General features: G+C 49.5%; 1 long non-coding RNA gene across 2 annotated transcripts; it reads right to left on the bottom strand.

The window, feature by feature from the left end:
* Positions 1–2,024: 2,024 nt before the first annotated feature.
* LOC109029463 (uncharacterized) lies at positions 2,025–9,981 on the bottom strand. 2 transcript variants are annotated; one of them, XR_010133764.1, is made up of 3 exons: positions 9,927–9,981; positions 8,214–8,415; positions 2,025–2,850 (listed from the first exon to the last, which is right to left on the bottom strand). It is a non-coding gene; the product is annotated as an uncharacterized lncRNA (long non-coding RNA). The 2 variants fall into 2 exon arrangements; XR_010133763.1 differs by lacking the exon at positions 9,927–9,981 and adding an exon at positions 9,124–9,252.
* Positions 9,982–21,447: the final 11,466 nt, after the last annotated feature.

The following is a 21,447-nucleotide window of genomic DNA, read 5'->3' as shown; positions in this document are numbered from 1 at the left end:
ACGATACATTTGTGAAAACTAAGAATTAACACTGTACATTGCTATTAACAAAGCTCCAGACTCTGGATTTTACCAGATTTGCCACGAATGCCCTTTTTCTGTTCCAGGATCCAATTCAGGATACCACATTGCATTTAGACGACAGAGATCTTGAAAGAAAAAAAAAAGCACACACATTTTCTCTGTCTCTCCGTGGTACATTTGACATGTGAATAATGACTCAAAGAGAAATTACTTTCTGAAAGTAACTAGTGCTATGGAGAGAGCATTTTTTTTTAAAACAAACATTTGGAAATGTCATTGTTTGGTGATTTTTGTGATAGAAAATGTTGTACATATATCACCCATAACAACTCCTATATATGAAAACTTTAAAAAGTTGGAAACAATATTTTAACCTGTTTAAAAAAATCTTCCAAAGTGTTTCAGAACTGATTTGCTAAAAATATAAAAATATAACACCTTTTGATTAGTTTGCAAGAACCACTGATTGACATCAGGGAAGATGGAAATTTGCTTGCTGAATTTCAACAAAAAACTTTGCAAAAAACTTTGGTGGATGAGAATGAAAAATAACTATGAGTATTTAGTAAGCACAGCCAGCATTGTTGTTTTTCCATTTAGAACAATGCATCTTTGCAAGTAATCTTCCTCCCTGACACCTCCAGTAATTAAAACCAAGTACCAAAATAATCTGAATTAAGAACCAGGCCTTTGACTTGCCCTATCACACAGCTTTGCTTTTTAAAAATGAAACATTTTCAATCACATGGTTCCCATGTAATCTTTTTTAAATTTTTATTATTTATTTATTTATTTGTTTATTTTGAGATGGAGTTTTTCTCTTGTCGGCCAGGCTGGAGTGCAATGGTGCAATCTCGGCTAAATGTAACCTCAGCCTCCCGGGTTCAAGCAACTCTCCTGCCTCTGCTTCCCGAGTAGCTGAGGTTACAGGCACCTGCCACCATGCCCAGCCAATTTTTGTATTTTTAGTAGAGGTGGGGTTTCACCATGTTGGCCAGCGTGATGTCGAACTCCTGACCTCAGGTGATCCACCCACCTCGGCCTCCCAAAGTACTGAGATTATAGGCATGAGTCACCGTGCCTGGCCTTCATTTAATCTTTTAGTGAGAACAAAAATGCTTTGAACCATTAATATTAATAACTATGTACAATAAAATGATTTAAAATATTTTATCTTTATCTTATCAATTTAAATCTAAATAATTTTAATTATGTTTTACAATACATGTAAAACATTAGTGCAGTGATACAGAAATATACTTTATAAATAGACATGCCAAATGCAAGCATGTACCCATTTTAAAAGAACTGGCAGGGGTGGCTGGAAAAAACTGTTTGGGATGTGGACACCTGTGAAGCTGGTGCCTGGTAGATGCTGAGGAGGGGAGAGCTCTGTGGATGCTTGGAGGGCTGCCTGGGGCAGGGCGGGTCAAAGCCACCAGGCTTCCATGGTAGTAGTTAGACATCAGGGCTCAGTGCCAGGGAGACAGTCAGGACTGTCACGAAAGCAGAGGTCCAATCCCATTCCAGGTGTTGGGGAAGGAAAGGAGTCTAGAATTAAACTGGCAACCTCAGTGTCCAAAGACATACCCCGAGCACTCATGTGCCCACCAAGTTGCAGCCCTCCCCAATGCCTACCTCTCATAACTGGTCTGGTCTGGGGTTCCCTGTGGACTTTGGTGCCAACACCCAGTGTCTTCTCTGAGTCCTGACACTTCAGGTTGTTGCCTCTATGTTGTCTCTGCCCAGACCAGGCAAGCTCCTCTCTTCCCAGCATCCCCTCTCACATGGCCCTTCTCATTGTCTGCTGGGGGTTCTATCATGGGAGCTCACATCCTGCTTCTCTTTGCCTGGCAGACCCCCACTGTGTGGGTTGAATGGTGGTCTCTAAAAAGAAATGTCCACATCCTGCCCCCCAGAACTTGTGAACGTGACCTTATTTGGAAAAAGGGTCTTTTTACACATCATTAACTTACAGATCTTAAGATGAGATTGATCATATTGGATTGCCCTGGACAGACTGGAAATCTGATCAATGTCTTTATAAGAGACAGAAGAAGACACAGACACACAGAGGAGGGGAGAAGGCCACGTGAAGACGAAGGTGGAGATTGGGGTGATGCAATCATAAAGAAGGTCAACAGCCACCAGGGGCCGGGAGAGGCCTCTCATCTCCTAGAGCTTTCGGAGGGAGCACAGTCCTGCTGACACCTTGACTTCAGATTTCTTGTTTCCAGAGTGGTGACAGACTAAATATCTCTTGCAAGCCACCTAGTTTGGGGCAGTTTATTAAGACAGCCCCAGGAAATTAAAGTACACACTAACATTTTTAGCCCCAGCTTGGACCACTGGGAAGCCACCTCTGGCCTCTCTAGTCTGGGGCATAGCCACTCCTTTGGGCTTCTCCCTGGCAGGTGAAGAAGGTATAAGTTCTCCTGTTAGAACGTATTCGTATGTGTTACAAATACATCTGTCTATCTGATTCTCTCTCCCCTGAGCTAACCCAAAAAACTCTGCAGCCTCTCTGATTCCCCAAAGCTCCCAGGAGCACAACGCTGTCCCAGATGAGTGAGTTTCACTGGAGGTTTGAGGATAATGAGAGTGGTTACACAGGCCAGCACATGACTTAAAATCAAACCCACACTCTTGAGCCTCAGCCATTCCTGGTAATGTTCACTGGCTATGTCTCATCTTCAAGCCTATCAGTTTCCACCATGTTGCTCAGACTCCTGGTCTCTCAAAGCCCTTCTTACATCTCTTCTCCTATATCTTGGGGAGACTCTCATCATCTTGGATGTCTTCAGCTGAGTTCACCAAGAAGGAGACCTGAGGTAAGGATATGAGTGCAAGTCATTTTTTTGGAGGTGCTCGCAGGAAGCATGGGTAAAGGAACAAGGGAAGACAGAAGGGAAGGGGAGGGAAAGGAAAGGAAGAGAAAAAGGGGAAGAGAGGGGAAGGGAGGGAAGAGAAATGGAAAAGGAAGGAGAAAAAGGGGAGGGGAAGGGAGGGGAGGGGAGGAGAGGAAGGAGGGGAGGGGACGGCAGGAGCCCTGACAAGCCCTGAAGAGACTTATGTTTCTTCATAAAGGAAGGGATATGGGAAGGGGTATGGGAAGGGGAAAGGATACGGGAAGGGAAAGGAGTATGGGAAGGGGTATGGGAAGGGGAAAGGATATGGGAAGGGAAAGGAGTATGGGAAGGGATATGGGAAGGGGTATGGGAAGGGGAAGGGATATGGGAAGGGGAAGTGGAAGGGGAAGGGGTATGGGAAGGGGAAGGTGTATGGGAAGGGTAAGGGATATGGGAAGGGGAAGGGGTGTGGGAAGGGGAAGGGGGAAGGGGTGTGGGAAGTATGGTAAAGGATATGGGAAGGGGTGTGGGAAGGGGAAGGAGAAGGGGTATGGGAAGGGGAAAGGATGTGGGAAGGGGAAGTGGTGTGGGAAGGGGAAGGGGTATGGGAAGGGGAAGGGATGTGGGAAGGGGAAGGGGTGTGGGAAGGGGAAGGGGTATGGGAAGAGGAAGGGATGTGGAAAGGGGAAGGGGTGTGGGAAGTGGAAAGGGATATGGGAAGGGGAAGGGGCATGGGAAGGGGAAAGGATGTGGGGAGGGGAAGGGGAAGGAGTATGGGAAGGGGAAGGGGTGTGGGAGGGGGAAGGGAAATGGGAAGGGGAAGGAATATGGGAAGGGAAAGGGGCATGGGAAGGGGAAAGGGTATGGGAAGGGGAAGGGGTGTGGGAAGGGGAAGAGGTGTGTGAAGGGGAAGGGGTGTGGGAAGGGGAAAGGGTGTGGGAAGGTGAAGGGATGTGAGAAGGGAAAGGGGTGTGGGAAGGGGAAGGGATATGGGAAAGGGAAGGGGTATGGGAAGAGGAAGGAGTATGGGAAGGGAAAGCGGTGTGGGAAGGGGAAGGGGAAGGGGTGTGGGAAGGGGAAAGGGAAAGGATATGGGAAGGGGAAGGAGTATGGGAAGGGAAAGGGGTGTGGGAAGGGGAAGGGGAAGGAGTATGGGAAGGGGAAGGGGCATGGGAAGGGGAAGGGGAAGGGGTGTGGGAAGGGGAAGGGAAGTGAGCCAATACAGAGTGCTGATGAGCCATCACTGTGGGCAACAGGGGCTCCATTTCACTGGGACCTCTGTGAGATGGTGTGGAACACACCTCAGAGTCAGCCCACCTGAGGGTCAAAGAAGCTGTGTTTAGCCTCCAACTTCCGTCTGCTATTGGCTGAAGGCTGCTCCCAGTGGCAGTGACTCCCTGGCAGGTCCAACCTGCATCTCAGGCAGGCCCTGAGAAAGCTCTCATTTGGAGGGGTTCAGAACCTCGCAGAGGCTGAGCATGGAGGGCAGGGGCACAAGGGCACCAGCAGCATCTGTTCCAGTGGAGCAGGCAGGGTTGCTATCTTGCCAAGCCTGCTGAGTCCATGCTCTTGGAGAAGGGGAGGTAATTTTCCCTCTAAAAACAGCCATCAAGGCATGTTGCTAAACAAAGAACAATCCACCCTGGAGAAAAATTATGCCTCTTTCCCAAAAGACAAAGGGTGTGTACACAGTGGTGGTTTGAAAAAAAGCAGTTGCTTCTGTATACCATGAGGTAGATACTATTATTACCCCCACTTTATAAATTAGGTAACTGAGGCCAAGGGAGGCAGAGAGGGAGTAACAAAAGCCAAGATTCAAACTCTGGTCTTCCTAATGGAATAACCACATGCACTCCCAACTGCTCCATGGGGCCTGGGAGTAGGGCTTGGGTTAAGTGTACGAACACACAAAGCTTTGCCATTTATAATCACCTCCTTCTCCCCCATCCTGTGTGCAGGGGGAATGGGGCTGCTCTTGTCGTGGCCATTTTACTGAAGAGTAACTAGAGGCAAGGATAGTTTTAAGTCATGTGTCTAAGTTCCCACAGACTTGAACCAAGTCTGTCTGACAACAAGTTGTTGAAACTGCCCCCTTTAACATCCTTGAAACACAAGGTTCCAAGTGCTGATGGCTCCAGGCAAATCCGTCCCCACCATCAAAGTCTGCAGCTGCACCATAAGGGGAATCAGAGAGAGGCGTGATCTTCAGAGACAACAGGCAGGGTGCCATCCTAAGTGTCCCCACCATCACCACCCTCATTCCCATCATCCACGAGTGGCAGGCACTGCCTAACCTTATGTTGTTGAGTACTCACTAGATTCACAGAAGGAAATAGGATCTGAAGAAGAGATGGCCATGAGCCAAGAGGAAGGGCTTAGAGCAGTGAAGAGCACAAGCTGCCTAGGTTTGAATCCCAGCTCTGCCATCTGCCAGTTGTGTGAGCTTGGGCAAAGTACTTAAATGCTCAATGCCTCAGTTTCCCCATCTATAAAACAAAGATAATGCTGTCTATCTCAAGGGTTGCTGGAAGACTAATGTATAGAGAGAAGCTAGAATGTAGGTTGTGCCATGGAATTATTAGCAATTATTAAGTTGGTATTCAAGGTAGACTCCAGTCCCTTTGGGAATCGTGGAGGCTAAGCAGAGAATCTGAGGTAGAAGACAGGTCATATGGAGTTAACTTGAGAGTAAGTTTGAGGGGAGAATGGTTGGGACCTCCCCAGGCACATGGTTAAGAGCAGTATAACTAATGCAGAGCTCATGCCTAGTGGGACAGGCCTCCTTAAGCCCTCCCTCCCCAAGGGCACCCCTGGATTGAGAACTGAACATGGATGTCCTGTGGGTGACCAGCCTCTGTAGGTAGAAGTGTAAGCATAGCCAAGAGTCGGCCTTTGGAATCTGATAGAGCCAGATTTGACTCCCAGTTCTACTGCAAGTTATTTTGCCGTTACACCTGTGAAACAAGAATGGCAAAGGCTTCCTTTTAGGGTTGACGAGTAGGTGGCCCTGGTGACCACTCTCCCCTTGAAGTCCTCTCCTCTGACTGCTCCCTTTCAGACTCCGGCATGACCTTCTCTTCATGCCCCGCCTCTCAATACCAGCATCCCTGATGGTGCTGTCCTGGGCCCTCCCCGCTGCTTGGTCTCCCACCATACCTCTGAAACAGTGTCCACACCATGTCCGCACCACAGCTTCAATTACCAACTGCAGCACAGGCCCTTCCAAGTCCACCTCCCCTGCACAGACTTCCATCTCGAGCTCCAGATCCTCTTTCGAACTGTCCACTGGACATCTCCGTCTCCCAAGAAAACTCAACATATTCAAAACCAACTCATCATCTTTTTTCCAACCTGCTCCTCCCATCTCAGTAAACACCATCACCTTCCGCTGAGCCACCAGGGCTAAAACTTGCACCCCATCTTCCACCACTTCCTCTCCCTTGGCCAAAAAACTCTCTCCAATCCATCCACCACCCTAGACCAGGCCACGGTCATCTCTTGCCTCCATCTGCATCCATCCTTCATCCTGCAGCCAGAGGGATCTTCCCAAAGCACAAATGTGAACATCTCCCTGCCCACACTCTTTCATGACTCACCAGTGTCCTCAGGATCAAGGCCAAGCTTCTGAGGCTGGAGTATGTAATTTTCACCACCTAGGTTCTGCCTCTCTTGCTGGCCTTATCTCTTACCTCCCACTACAGATACACCCTGGAGCTAGGAATTCAGCTTGGCTGCTCCTAGGATATGCCTACCCTAGCACCCTGCCAGGTAGGGCTGGTTCTGAGTCATCCCTGCAACTTCTATGGCCAGCAGGGAGAATGAATAACCTGCACGGTGTCTTTCCAAGTGAGAGGGTTTATGAAGACTGGGAGGCTTGGAGGTGGTGACTGGTGGGGCAGGTGCAGGTTCTGAGGGACGTAGTCCTGGCACTTTGTCTTGAAGGAGGGAGTGCTGGCACAGGAAGGACAGGTGCTGTCAGCAAGAATGCCACCTCCCTCTTGTGACCTTTACCAAAGACATTTTCTCTGAACGTCAGGTTCATTAGACACAGGATGGGGAGTGGAGGAATTGCTCTAAGACTGAATGAGAGACAGGACAGACAGATACCTACAGGACAGACAGATAGACGTTACCTGGATTGTGACAAACCAGCCTACAGAGTGAGGAGACACCATCTCTACAGGCACGTGCTCCCTCCAATTCGAGGGACAGAGCCATGCTCATCCTTCTCAGACTGAAGGTCCCTGGGTCAGGGCCATGTCTCTTCTTCAGAGTGGAGTTCCCACCACCTCCCCTCACCTCCATATTGTTCTCTGCCCCGGGGTCCCAGGGAAAACAGTACCAAGAATGGGGCCTCAGTCCATAGTGCTCATCAAATGGCCCATTAAGATGTGGTGTCCTGATTCTCAGGAGGGGCAGCTACACTTACTCCATCACCCTGCCCCTCCCTGGGACATTCAGAATAGGTCCCTGGACTTGAAGCATCTTTTCCTGCCCAACCCTATGTCTCTAGCCCAGTCCGTCATCTGAGGATCTGTGTGTCTGACTCAGAAACCCACTCTCGGTCTGCCTCATATTAGACATTAGAGAAATAGATCAGATATTTGCCCCACCCTCAAGGAGCTCTAAGTCTCATGAGGAAGACATGCAGATATACAAATATTACCAAGTGGTGGGCTTGGTGTCATGAAAGAAACAGGTCCGAGATAGAGACATGCTGTGGAAGAGAGTCCCTGTAGGTGAGAGTCATGAAGGGCTTCCTGTGACAAGGTAACATCTGAGCTGGGCTTTGAAGGATGAATAGGAGTTTGTCACTTTGTTTGTGTGTTCTTTCTAGGAGACTTGGTTTCTGAAAACAGAATAGTCTGCTTCTGTGAGCTGTGAGCTCTCTGAAGAGCACAAGGTGACTCTGAGTCCTTGTCCTTCAGGCCACTTTCATTGCTGTGCAGCATGGTCAGGGCACTGGAGAGCAAGGAGCCCTAAGATCTCACTCCTGCTCTCTGCCTCCTGGTTTTCCTCCACAACGCTCAGCATAATTGATGGCGCAGTGATGCATGCTGGGCACCTTCTGCTCCCAGACTAGCAGCTCTCTCCTGGTCTGCTGCCCCAGAGCTCCCAGGAAATGGGCTCCCATGCCATCGGCTAGGGTTTCATGTGTCAGTGCCAGGCACATGTTGGGTTAGGGGGAGTCAGGGACAAGACTCAGAATAGCGGGCTTCTCCTGTCTAGGAGCTTCCAGGCTTCATGCACACATACACCTGCCACCCTCAGAACCTCATCCCCCATCCACCCCGTCTCCACCTCCCTGAAGACCTTGGTCCCCTCCTGCGGATAACTGACCCTGACCCCACAGTTCTTCCCGGCAGCTCTGCCTCCTCTTCCTCTTCCTGCCCTCTGAGAGGCTCCTCTGCCTTCCTGGAAGCCGCCATCGCCCATCCTGAATGTGGAGCAGCTCCACCCGGTGCCTGGCTCGGCACCCTCACAGCTCCTCAGCTGCCAACTCCATCTTCACGCCTCCCAGAGGATCAGCTGTCAGCTGGTGCTGGAGATGGGGGAGACAGAGACAGGGAGAGATGCAGTGCAAGGAAGGGAGAGATGAAGAGAGGAGAGACAAAAGGAGGAAGGCAGAGACAGTGGCTGGGAAAGAAGGGCAAGAGAGAGAGTCAGAGGCCCCGTGAAGGGGAAGTGGAGAGGATAAGACAGGTAAGGGGGAGACATAGAGAAAGGGAAAGGCTGGAACAGAAGAAGGCAGCAACCCTGAAGGCAACTCATCTGCCGAAGTCCATTCCTGCCATTAGAAGTCACTGAGACACAAAAACGCGGGTTTTTACACTCTATGCAGAGAAGACAGGGAAGACATGGCCTGCAGTGCACCAGAGGAGGGGCTGGTTTCCAGGGAGGTGGGGGAGCAGGAAGAGCACTTACAGCTTAGCACACAAGCAGCACAAATACACTCGCATGCACGCACACAGTGAGAGAGATATACGTATACATACGCATGCGCACACACACACAGAGAAAGATATACACACAGAGGCGCGCACACACATGCATGCAAACGTAGACATACACAGAGAAAACCAGAGATAAACATGCACACAAGCAAACATAGACACACATACACATGCATACAGCACAGACACACTCATATACATACACACATGGAAACACAGACACACACATCAACACAGACACACGGGCACTTCAGGGGCTGAGTGGCTCAATAGCCCCACTATGGGGAGGCTCAAACCTGTCTGTGGTCTGGAATGAGGGTTCTCTTCTCCACAGAAGTCACAGAGGCCAGGTCAACCCAACTTCCCGCCTCCGCTTTAGAGGGTGTGTCCACGCAGGATGCAGGGTACCCCTAGCCAAACAGTTTCACACTGATCCAAGTCCAAGCACCCATCATGGTGGAGCTGTCCCCAAGCTCTTTTGTGCAGAGGATAAGGAGGCACAGATAGTAAAGGGACCTGCCCAGGATCCCTCAGCCTAGCTGCAAGGGGCTGGCCCTGGAGCCTGGGGCACCTGATCCTTGCCTCCATCTGGCTCTGCAGCTTCAGGGATTGCAGTGGGAACTGGACAGGCTGTGGGCACAGGAGGTCTCCTGCTACTCACACCCCCCTCCCAGGAGAAACTTCTTTTCCAACCCCCAGCACAGGTCCCAGCCAAGTGGAGCCCGGACTCACTGCACCCTAAGAAGAGTGCAGCCTGGCCCTCTCTCGGCCTGTCTCAGGCCAGGTGCTTTCTAGGCTGGGTGAGGCTGTCACTGCCAGCAAGGCAGGTGAGTGGGAGGCACACCCAGTCACTCAGTCTTGTCCCCTACCAGCCTGGATGAATTCTGCTCTTGGACCAGCTTTACAGGGGGTTATGAGACACTGGAAAGAGGGGACCCTCTACTGCCAGAGATGGTACAGAAGGGAAGAGGGGGCTTCGAGGTGGGAGAGAACCCAGCTGGAGGCAGGAAGATGAACAGGGTGGACCATGGAGAAACTGCACCAGAAGCCAGCCCAGAAGACTTAGAAATGCAACCTAACAAGGTCTTTCTGATGTTACCTGTGGAAGGCCCCATGCTGGGAGCTGGCGGGGAGAGATACTGATGATAACGGGCACCCATTACTGACCACCCACTGACCCAGGCGTGTATGTCATAACTCTTTTGACCATCACAATGCCTTGTGTACTGTTATTAACCCATTTCACAGGAGAGAAAACTGAGCCTCAGAGAGGTGAAGAGCCAAGCCTGAAATTCCAACCTGAGCAGCATCAAAGCCCACCTTTTTCCTTCAACACTTTTCTGTCACCCTGTGTGCACAGAGAGACAAAAAAAGAAGGAACAGATTAGAGTAGGAATTGCCCTTAAGCAGAGATTACATGTTTGTTGGGAAAAGATTTTTCATAAACTCATGTAGATGTAAGTTTAGCCTCCATGCCTGGAGCTAAGGTTACAGAAGAAGCCAAAGAGTGCAGTAGATTGTAGAATGCCAGGCTCGGAGACCACACTTCCTGGATTGAACCCTGTATCTGCTGCTTCCTGGCTGTGTGGCCTCTTCCCTGGTCCCCAAAATGGGGATAGCAAAAGCTTGTACTTGCAGATGTCTCATGAGGTTTAAATGTGGTGATTCTATAAAGTACCTAGAACAGCTCCTGGTCCATAACAAGTGCTTGATAAATGGCAGCTACTGGTGTGGCTCAGAGAGACGTTCTTCTGCTTAGCCGAGGGAGGAGGGGAACAGATGGGGAAGGGTTGGAAAGCAGGAGGGGACACAATGGGGGAAGGAGCAGTGAGAGAGCACCGTGCGCTGAGGGACCCCCCCCCCCCACGACACCCCACTCCCACCACCACTCAAGTGTGGGCACATCCTGAATGCTTGGTGAGATCGGATTTGTTGTAAAAACCAACGAAGTAGCAGCTGAATTCTTCAACTCAGGTGGACTCAGAGGAAAGGGATGTGAACCAGAGACCTCAAGTCTCCCAGATCTCATAGCAATCCCAGGGAGGGAGTGGGACTTCTCCAAGTCATAGAGATTGGAAAGTTCCCCCAAGTCATAACTCAAATGCAAGAACATGGAGGCACCCAGCTGGCATTTGGGTTATACAAGCTAGTGAGGTTTGTACAGTGTCAAGGCGTTGGTGTAATAATCATCTCGGCTGATACTCACTACATGCCTGTATTGTTCAAAGCATTTTACACACGTGATCTTTCTTATTTAAGCTTCAAAACAATCCTATGAGGTTGGCACTGTTATTAGTCTTGTTTTACAGATTGAAACCAGAGAGGTTAAGCAACCTGCCTAAGGTTACACAGTTAACCACTGGTGAGGCCAGGAGGCAGACCCAGAAAGTCCAGCTCCAGAGTCCATATTTTTAGCCATTACTCCTATTACTTCGTGAGGAGAACCAATGGGAGAGAGCCACACTGGGCTTCCAGGAGAGTGCCCCCTGAGCCTGCCTCATCTCAGGTCTGCAGGCATGGTCACAGCACAACGGTGATAACCCAGCCAGGAGCCCTCATATTCCTGACTCTGGGCTCAGCATCAATCAGAGGCTCCAGTGAGCTCAGGGTCTGCACCACTCCCTACTAGGCAGCGATCCATGTGAAGTAACAAGTGCCAGGATTGGGGCAACAGTGCCAACCTCAGCCAAACCTGTCACAGGCCGGCAGCTCTGAACCTACCAGGCACCATCCCTCCAGCCTGAGCCACGCTCTCCACTGAACACTTGGCTGACCAAGCCTGGCCCACCTCTCTCAGCACCCCTCTCCTGGCTCCATCCCACTGCTCAGATAATGCCACCATCTGGGGCCCATCTGCAGGGAGCCTGCCTGGTTGTTAGAGAGGGGGCATCTTCCATCTGCATCCTGTGGGAGCATCTTAGGACTCCATAAATCTCAGGTTGGGCAGAACAGCACCTGCCAGCAAAGGGCCAAGGCGTAAAACACAATCCTCTTAGCATCCTTCTAGGGAGGACACAGGTCATGCCACTCAGGGTAACTCCAGGAAGATTTGTGCAATCAAAAAGGCAACTCGTGGTGGAAGGAGCAAGGGCTTTGGAATGGGATCCTTCATTGGAAGGGGCTTCAGGCAAGCTGATTCAGCGATCTGAGCCAGTTTCTTTATCCGTAAGATGGAGATAATATAGCACAGATGTCACTGGAACTCCATCTTAATCATTTGCATATCCTTTACACCTAGAATAGGGCATGGGAGGGCCAGGTGCAGTGGCTCATCCCTGTAATCCCAGCACTTTGGGAGGCGAGGCTGGTGGATCATGAGGTCAGGAGATCGAGAACATCCTGACTAACACAGTGAAACCCCGTCTTTGCTAAAAATACAAAAAATTAGCTGGGTGTGGTGGCGGGCTCCTGTAGTCCCAGCTACTTGGGAGGCTGAGGCAGGAGAATGGCATGAACCCGGTAGATGGAGCTTGCAGTGAGCTGAGATAGCGCCACTGCACTCCAGACTGGGCAATAGAGCGAGACTCTGTCTCAAAAAAATAAATAAATAAAATAAAATAAAATAAAATAAAATAAAATAAAATAAAAGAATAGGGCATGGGAAAGATGTTTGTGGAATGAATGAATGCAACCAATCCGAAGGCCATTCTGCCTTCATTCTTGCTAGCAGTGCCCCAATTCAGGCCAGATGACAACTGTGCCTGATGGCTCTGGAAAAGTCATGGCAACCCTGTGTCCCTTTGTGGTGACTGGTATGGGCGGGGTGGGTGGGGTGGGTGGGTGTGTGACCTAGTTCTAGCCAATGGAATATAAGGAAAAGTCTACTGGGAGTTCTGGGACAGATTTCCATCCCTGATCAAAGAAAAGAGGTGTGTGAGGAGAGCATGCTTGATCTTGAAGCTTCCTTCCTGCTGTCAAGATTGTTAAGGAGAGTGAGGGGTTTGGTGACGAAGTAACCAACTGGCAACCACAATTGGAAAGAACACCATCATCTGAGGATGGCAGGAGAGAAAGAGAAGAGCATGGATCCTCAATGATATTATAATACACTGGGCTGCCAAATCAGCCCTGGGAACTCCTACCATGAAATTTTTAGTTAATTAACAATAAATGTCCACTAAGTTTGAGCCACTTCTAGTTCCTATGCAGACGCTTGCAGCTGTAAGCATTCCTATCTGACACAGTGACCAATGAAGGAATGAATGAATGTCTTGTAGCCTGAACAATGCTATGCAAATGTTTGTTATTGTTGACAACATTAATACGGTAACACCTCATTTATTTAGCATTATCAGCAGTGGGCTTTGCTCAGAAGGAAAGATTCAAGATAATTGAAGTTTATCTCCTTTAGGCACCAAAGTATTATTTTGATTTTAACTGATTTTGATTTTTAAAAATCTGAAATGTATCACACCCCTATCTATCTCTCCCCTCTCTCTTTACCTCCCCACTCCTCCTGTACATACACCCACACACAGGATGCTGACGAGAATTCATTTAACTTGGCTTGGACATGGTGCTCACCAACAAATGCACATCGCCAAAGTGAGAAGAACCTAGCAATTGCCCTGGAGCCCGCAGAGGTGGGGGTGAGGGTGGGGTGGGGTTGCTTAGTCTTGCTCTGATTTCCGGAGTCATCACCCCTTCCAGCCATTTTCCCATCAAGCTGCCAACTGTCACAGAATGACTGCGTCTTAGAACTCTCCCCAGCTTGGACAGATTTCTCAGTCCTGAGCTGTAAAGCCAGACCACCATCCTTGCTATACTTGTGTGCAAAATGGATTCCTGCAGCAAGCTCTGACCAAGGGACTGCCCTAAGATGTCCAGGTGAGGAAGGCCAGGCTTCCACCCCAAAGAAGGGATCGTTCATTTACTCAACAAATAGTTACCGAGCACGTATTCATTGAGGCAATAGAGACGACGAATGCAAGCTTTGGAGCCAAAGACCTGAGTTTAAATCTTGCTCCTGCTATTTACAAGCGGTGTGAACCGGGGCAGGTGACATCCCCTCCCCAAGCCACAGTTACGCTTATCCATATAATGGAACTAAAAATAACCCTTCCACATAGGAATGAGACTAGGAATAAATAAGTTACTGTGTCTAATGCCCTTAGAACAGCGACCTTTATTTGTAAAAGTAAAACAAATGTAAGCTATTGTCACCCTTTTTACCATGCACTGGGCTTTTTTTCTGTGGACCAGAGCAACAATGGTTAACAAGAATGGCATGGCCTCTGCCCCAGGAAAGTAACAGTTAATCAAGGTTCTACTGACAGGAGGCAAGATCCCAGTGAGATAGAGACTCAGCCAAAGGAGAAACTGGATGTGAATGATATTAAGGAGAAACATGTCTCTTCAGGGCTTGTTGGGGCTCCCGGATTTCTTACCATATGTGGGATGCTTGCGGGGACCGTTTTACTCAAATATTACATGAAGGGTGAGCCTTAGGACCGGATCATGTAGGGACATCTGGTGCCTGGCAACTTGAGTTTATGTGTGGGAGGCACCTAGCACAGTGCTTGGCTAGGCTCCTTCCGAGAAAGGAGGTTTTCTGTGCAAAGCCAGGCACCCACAAGGGAACGGACGCTTGGCCTCGGAGAGCTGAATTTGAAGCAGCTGAGCTAATCTGCCAGGTCTCTGGGAGCCCTCTCCACTCCTCACTCTCTCCTTTGTTAAGCAGAAAATGCCAGTGCAGACTGCTATTCCTCTGGCTATCCTTCTGGATGTTCTTTCTAGAACATTCAAATCTCAGATACTGGAGGCACTTGATTTCTAATGTGTGGCCAGGCATATACAGTCATAGATAAGACTGTGAACCAAAGTTGCTAAGTGATCAGGAGGCAACCATTTTTGGCTCTCCCTTTTGTGTTATAGCTGCAGTATTTTCCTTTCTGCCTCAGGGCCCTTGCACATGGTGCTCAGAATGTCATTCCCCCATCACCTCTCCTCTTTGCCTACTCCTGCCCATCCTTCAGATCTCAGCCCAGGCATAGCTTACTAAGGAAAACCATCCTGGATGCCAGGTTCCTTTCTTACAGAACTGTGTATTTTCCTCCAAATCTCAATCTATGCGATTATGTGAATAGTAATAGCGTCTGTAAGCCAGAAAGCACCGTGAGGCAGGGATTGTGCCTGAGTTTTTTCTGCACTGTACTGCCGGCATCAGCACAGCTGGCCAGAGGAGGTGCTCACCAGATATTTGCTGAAGAAATAAATGAAGATGTTCTTAGTCCCTGGGTAAAGGGATGAACTTGGTCCCCATCTATGGGTTCCAGGGCTAATGAGGCCCCTTAATGGCCATCTTGCCATTGTCCTGCCTCCAGGGGAGCCATTCTCCTGCTTAAATTGTGAATGATCCCCAGCCCTGGCACAACTTTTCCCACTGTGTGGCTGGGCAACATTACTTGTGTGGGGATGCCAGTATGCATTCCATGACCAAGGGTCACATGGGATGTACGTTTGGAAAATCAGAAGGTAAATTCCTTCCCTCCTTTCCTTCCTTCCTTCTGTCCTTCCTTCCTTCCCTCCTTCCTTTTTACTTCCTTCCTTCCCTCCCTCCCTTCCTTTTTTCCTTCTTTCCTTCTTGTTTTTCCTTCCTTCCTTCCCTCCCTCCCTCCCTTCCTTCCTTTTTTCCTTCCTTCCCTCCCCTCCTCCCTCCCTTCCTTCCTTCCTTCTTTCCCTCTTTGTCTCTTTTCTTGTCTTTTCTTTTCTTTTCCTCTTCTCTTCTTTTCTTTTCTTTCTCCTGTAGTGTTTGGCCTTTTAAATGCTAATGAACACAGTGCGTCTCCAGGAGGAAGGGTCTCCTCTGCAGCAGGCCCTGTGTATTTCACCCTGGGATTTATTGATTTCACATAGGAAACTTGGGATTTAAGGTTAGAGGTAATTTGGGAGGAAATGTTGGCCTACAAAGTCCAAGTTTTTTAGCCTCATGCTTAAGGTCCCTAAAGACTTGGGCCCTGCACCATTCCATGCCCTTTACATTTACTCTTTGCTCCAGCTGCCCAATGAAGCACAGTTTCCCAATCACTGTGCTCTCTTGTGCCTCCATTCCCTCTGTCAGGGCAAAGGGAACCCTGTTGCCCGCTGGCTGAACTCCTATTCATCCCTCAAGGCCAAGACCAAGTATCACCTCCTCTGTGAAGCTCTCCCTGGCCTTCCTCTGTGTTCCCAGAGTCGCCAGGATGTTTTTCTACCAGAACATGACCAGAATCTACTGTAAGGAACTGCTGACATATCTGTTCTCTCTTTAAAGTTCCCAGTGTCAAGGTCAAGGCCACATCTTATGGCCGTGTCCCCAGTGACCGACATAGGACCTGCATGTTTATTTGCATAATGTTTGCTGAATAAGGGCATGAAGGAGAGTTAAAATGGAAATGTTTTTTCAGTCTTAAAAACAGTAGCAAGAGGGATGGCCTAGCCTCAAAGAGTACATAAAAGGTCAAAGAATGGGGTGAAAATGGGGATGAGGTGAGGCTCAGTGGGTGCTGCACATAGTATCTGCCTTAATGAAGGTCATAGGCCAGACTCCACTGGCCACTTCTAGGTCCTCTCCTCACAGAGCCTCTAATGGACATTGAACCGAGCTGTCCACTCTTTCCTTCCTGACATATTGACTCCTCTGGGCCTCTAGGATACCACATTCCAGCTCACTGGTACCCCCCCGACCTTGGATCTCCAAATGTTGGAGGGCCCAGGGGCTCAGTCCCTGACCTTTTTTCTGTATTCATTCCCTCTCAAGTGATCTCATGGAATCCACTGGCTTTACGTGTCATCTCTCTGCGGATATCGCCTGTCTTGCTCTCGCCACTGAGATCCAGATGCATTTACCCAGCTATCGATCCAAAAGCTCTACTTGGGTGACTAATAGGCACCTGAACTTAACAAGACCAAAGCAGGATCTTTGATTATCCCCTCCCTGAAATGTGTTTCTTCTCTGGTCTTTCCATTTCAGAAACGGCATCATTACTCACTTAGTCACTCAAGCCAAAAACCCTTCAGCAGGTTAATCCATCAGTCAGGCCTGCAAGCTGTATTCCTAAACATAGCCTCAATCTTCCCCTTTCTGGCCATCTTTGCTATCATGCCACTGTCATCTCTCATCTGGACCGCTGCAACAGCATCCAAACTGGTCCCTGTTTCCTTACTTTCCTCCGTAATTCTTCGCATTGCCACAGACCACAGGGATTTGGAAAGAGTGGGGGCTTCAAAGTCAGAAAAACCTGGGTTCATATCCTGGTTCTACCATGTATTATCTGCGCGACCTCGAAGAATTGACTTACCTTCTCTGAGCTTCAGTTTCCCATTCATAGAATAAGGATTAAAGCAACTAACTTGCTTTGGTGATGAGGTGTCCATGGGGTCTTCTCTCCTACAGTTGAAATAATGAAATGGGGCTGAATTTGAATTTACTAGGAAAACACAAAGTCAGACTAAACATTATGGGAGAATTGCATTGGGAAATATGCACGTGGTAAGTCTTGTGACCATCATAATTGTACCTATTATGTGTCATGCCCTGGCTCAGGTGATGCACATATACTAATGTTTGCTTTTTAAAACAACCCCATGAGACACACCCATGTGGGAGACTCAGAGTAGTTAAGTAATTTGTCCAAAGGCACACAGCTTGTAAATAGGAGGGCCAAATTTTGCACCCTGGTTCCCTGACGCTGGAGAAGCCCGTGCTTTCACTTTGTATGGTTAGATCAGATGAGATCAGGCACATTCAGGGTGGTGTGACTGTAGCCTGCATGGCTAGATCAATGTACAATACAGCCTCACCCACGTGGAGGCAGAGAGCCCCTGACTTGGAGTTGGACTTGGGCTTGAGTTTAGGCTCCGCTGTTTGTAAAAAATATGCCTCAGCCAAGCCACTAAATCTCTCACAATATCTATTTCCTTGTGGGAGAAAAAAAAAGTGTCAATACAACAGTATTACCATATTGGAAGGTGCGTTTGTCCGTTTTGTGTCACTATAAAGGAATACCCAAGACGGGATAATTTATAGAGCAAAGAGGTTTGTTTGGCTCATGGTTCTGCACTCTGTACAAGCATGGCACCCGCATCATCTTCTGGTGAGGCCTCAGGAAGCTTTTACTCATGGCAGAAGGTGAAGGCGGAGCAAGTGCATTGGCTGGCCAGGGAGGGTGCAAGAGAAAGAGGAGGAGGTGCCAGGCTCTTCTTAACAATCAGATCTCGCGATAACTAACAGAGTGAGAACTCACTCGTTAGTGTGGGAGGGCGCCAGGCCACTCATGAGGACTCTACCCCCGTGACTCAAACATCTCCCACTAGGCCCCCACCTCCAGCATTGGGAGTCACATTTCCACATGAGATTTGGAGGGAACACACATCCCAACTGTCTCAGGTGGTATGAAATCAAATGCAATATTATGTGCTAAAGTATCCTGGAAACTATAAACACATAAATGGTTCTTTCCTCGCATAGTATTTATGGAAAATATGAGCCCAGAGAGGCTGCGCTGCTCTTTGGGGCTCAATCCTACTTCGTCGGCTCTTTTACATCCCGAATTACTATGCTGTCCCCATAGTTCCTCTTGTTTTATTGACTTAGTTTCTCTATTAAACTCTCCAGGCTCTCTCCTCCGGTCTCCGTCTTTCTCTCCCACTGCTCCAGCCTCCTGGGAACCCTGCCTAGAGTCCACACTTGGAAGAAAATATCTGCAGCAGCAACTCCCATTGTACAGTATGAGTATTCGCACCCCTAGGAAAGACAAGAGTGTTTTTAACCCACATGTAATAGTAAAGATTTTCTCGAGTTCCCATTTCCGGAGATACATTTTTTTACCTGGGACTGGAGTTGGGAGAGGCTGCTTCTCTTCGGACCTGCGGCTTCTTCTGCTTCCTGATTCGAGTCCCTGTGATAAAGGCCCCAACCCATGAGGGGCGGGAGGAGTTGAGCGCAGCGATGCCTGTGGCCAGTTGGGGGCAGCAGAGGGCAGCAGAGCAGGAATCACGAGGTGGTGGCAAAGAGGGCGGGTGGTGCTGCAGCTGCAGTGAGGGGCCCTGGGTGGAACGCGTGGCCACTGGGTCTGCTCTGCCCCAGATCTCCGGGCCACACTTTCTGGACTGGCCTGGATTAGACAGCAAAGACGTGGGAACTGTTTCCAGAAGGCCGGTGGAGAGAACATGTGGGTAACAGTGTGACAACATGGTGGTTCCAAGTGACAGACTCAATTTGAACCAGACAAGGCAAAAAGAAGACTATGGCTCACGGAGCCCGGGTTTCAGGGACAGTTGCAACCAGGAACTCCAATGCTATCAGGACCATCTCCCTCCTCTCTCTGTGTTGGATTTATCCCTTCCGCCTGCAGATTGGTTCCTTCCAGGGACTGGAACCACTGCCACCAGCAACTTTTGGCTCAGATGTTCTGTGATCTGTTGTTGTCCTTCAGTTCTGATGGGACAAACCTCAGGGGAGGACCTTCCATAGTCTCAGCGTAGTGCAGTCATGCTCTCCCCTGTGGCTGGGGGTGGCGTCCTCTTACTGGCAGCCAGGGCTGCATCCAGAGCACTCTCCAGGTGAAGGGCTCTCTCTGTGGAGGAATAGATGGGCGCCATTCACATCAACACAGCCTGCGGCGGTGTCCAACACCTTCCCTTCGGCACAACGGCACCAGCCTATGTCTCTGATTTGTGAACTGACTTTCAGAAATCAGGGTGGCAACTTCACCCACCCCTACTCTTCCTGAAATGAAGGGACAGTGTCCTAGGAGGACCACAGCGTGTCTCTCCATCTTTTTTTGTTTGTTTGTTTTTTGAGACGGAGTCTCTCTCTGTCACCCAGGCTGGAGTGCAGTGGTGCCATCTCGGCTCACTGCAACTTCTGCCTCCCAGGTTCAAGCGATTCTCCTGCCTCAGCCTCCTGAGTAGCTGGGATGACAGGCGCGTGCCTCCACGCCCGGCTAATTTTTGGATTTTTAGTGGAGACAGGATTTCACCATGTTGGCCAGGTGTTTCTCCTGACCTCAGGTGATCTGCCCGTCTCGGCCTCCCAAAATGCTGGGATTACAGGCATGAGCCACCGCATCTGGCTGTGCCTCTCCATCTTAAATTCACCTCTCTGCCGGTTGCCTTGGTGAAAGTGGATTCAAGGAAGGGGTCATCATGAGAGAGTGCCTGAGCTGAAGGGCAGGAGAGGAGAGGAGGGGTCTGAGCACCTCAGCGAGGCCTCAATTAGGATCAGCAAATAAGAGATTGTTGCAAATGTTCTGCAAGATGCATTGTATAGAGCGATTCACTGTGTGCCTGACATTTCCTGATAGCCCTGAAAGCTAAGCAGGGGCTGCTTAGCATTGCAATAAATGTCACCACCTGAACATTATTAGTGGTGTCTTCTGACCTGCCAGGTTATCTGGTGAGTCAAAGATGACAGGGGTGCGGTCTGTGGAGATTTTAGGAGACCCGAGTAGTGTCCTGGAGCCTCCAGAGGAGGAGGCAACAAAGGATGGGGAGAGTGGTGCCACACACATCTGGGTGCAGGATCTGCTACGAGTCTGGTGGTTGGGGAAGCGTGGGGAGACAGGACTGAGGGACCTGGCCAGAACTTTGGGCAGCTTTTACCCAGATTCCTTACATGTGTAAAGCATTCAAATGCACCACCTTGTTTGACTCTACCAGCCTTTGGTTCCATTTTACTGTTGAGGAGACTGAGAGAGAGAGAGAGACAAAGACTTGTTTAGAAATCCCAAAGTCAGTCAGCAGAGTTAGGACTGGGACTCAGGTTTCCTGGTGCCCAAACCAGGTCACTCTTTGTTCTCTGGAGGGTGGAACAGAGGCAGCTGGAACAGGAAAAAAAAGAAGGCAGCTGCTGGGACACAAGCATAGACATCTGGGAATGGAGGTCATCCAGCAGGCGGCACCGGGGTCCAGGCCTTGCAGCACACTGCAGGGTGCGCAGGGGAGCTCTGTAAAGTGAGTCCCTGGGGCTGCCACACTGAGAATTCCCCATTGCTGAATGCCCTTGGAGCAAATGGGTGTGTATTGACTTTTCCTGAGGATGATTGCATCCTGCCTTTGGGCACCTTCTGCACACCCAGGTCTATCTCCTGAGCTCCAATCTACATCTGCATCTGGAACATCCCCATTAGAAAGTCCGCAGGCAGCTCACACTCCCTACCTCTCAACCTGTCAACTCTTCCTCCATTCCCCCAAACTGCTCCTTCTCTGGGGTCTGCCCTCTCTGTGAAAGGCATCTCCCCCAAGTCATTCAAGTCAGAAATCTGAGCATTGCCCTCAAGCTCCACTCCCCGTCTGCCCTAAATCCAGTTAATCATCAAGTCTCCTGGATTCCTCTTCCTTAATATCACTCAAATACACCCTGGCACAGGTCCCATCCTGTGCCAGGTAAGCCAGACCATGGAAGCTGGAAGGGCTTCTCCAAGCAAACTTCTTCCCAGGAGATGGCAGGGGTCTCCACTTGCCGGTGCTGAGGTTGAGGCACGAGGAGAGATGCACCCACTGGGGAGGGGGCAGCAGACTTGGCATCCTTTGATGAGGGAAAGTGAGCACGGAACAGAACTGTTGACAGACTCCAGGCTGCTATATTGGGAAGATTTGACAACACACACAAGGAGAGAGTGAGGGTGCGTTGATGGCTG

The sequence above is a fragment of the Gorilla gorilla genome, chromosome 1 (assembly GCF_029281585.2).
Source record: "Gorilla gorilla gorilla isolate KB3781 chromosome 1, NHGRI_mGorGor1-v2.1_pri, whole genome shotgun sequence".
Taxonomy (NCBI): domain Eukaryota; kingdom Metazoa; phylum Chordata; class Mammalia; order Primates; family Hominidae; genus Gorilla; species Gorilla gorilla.
This window is presented reverse-complemented; position numbering and strand designations above follow the sequence as displayed.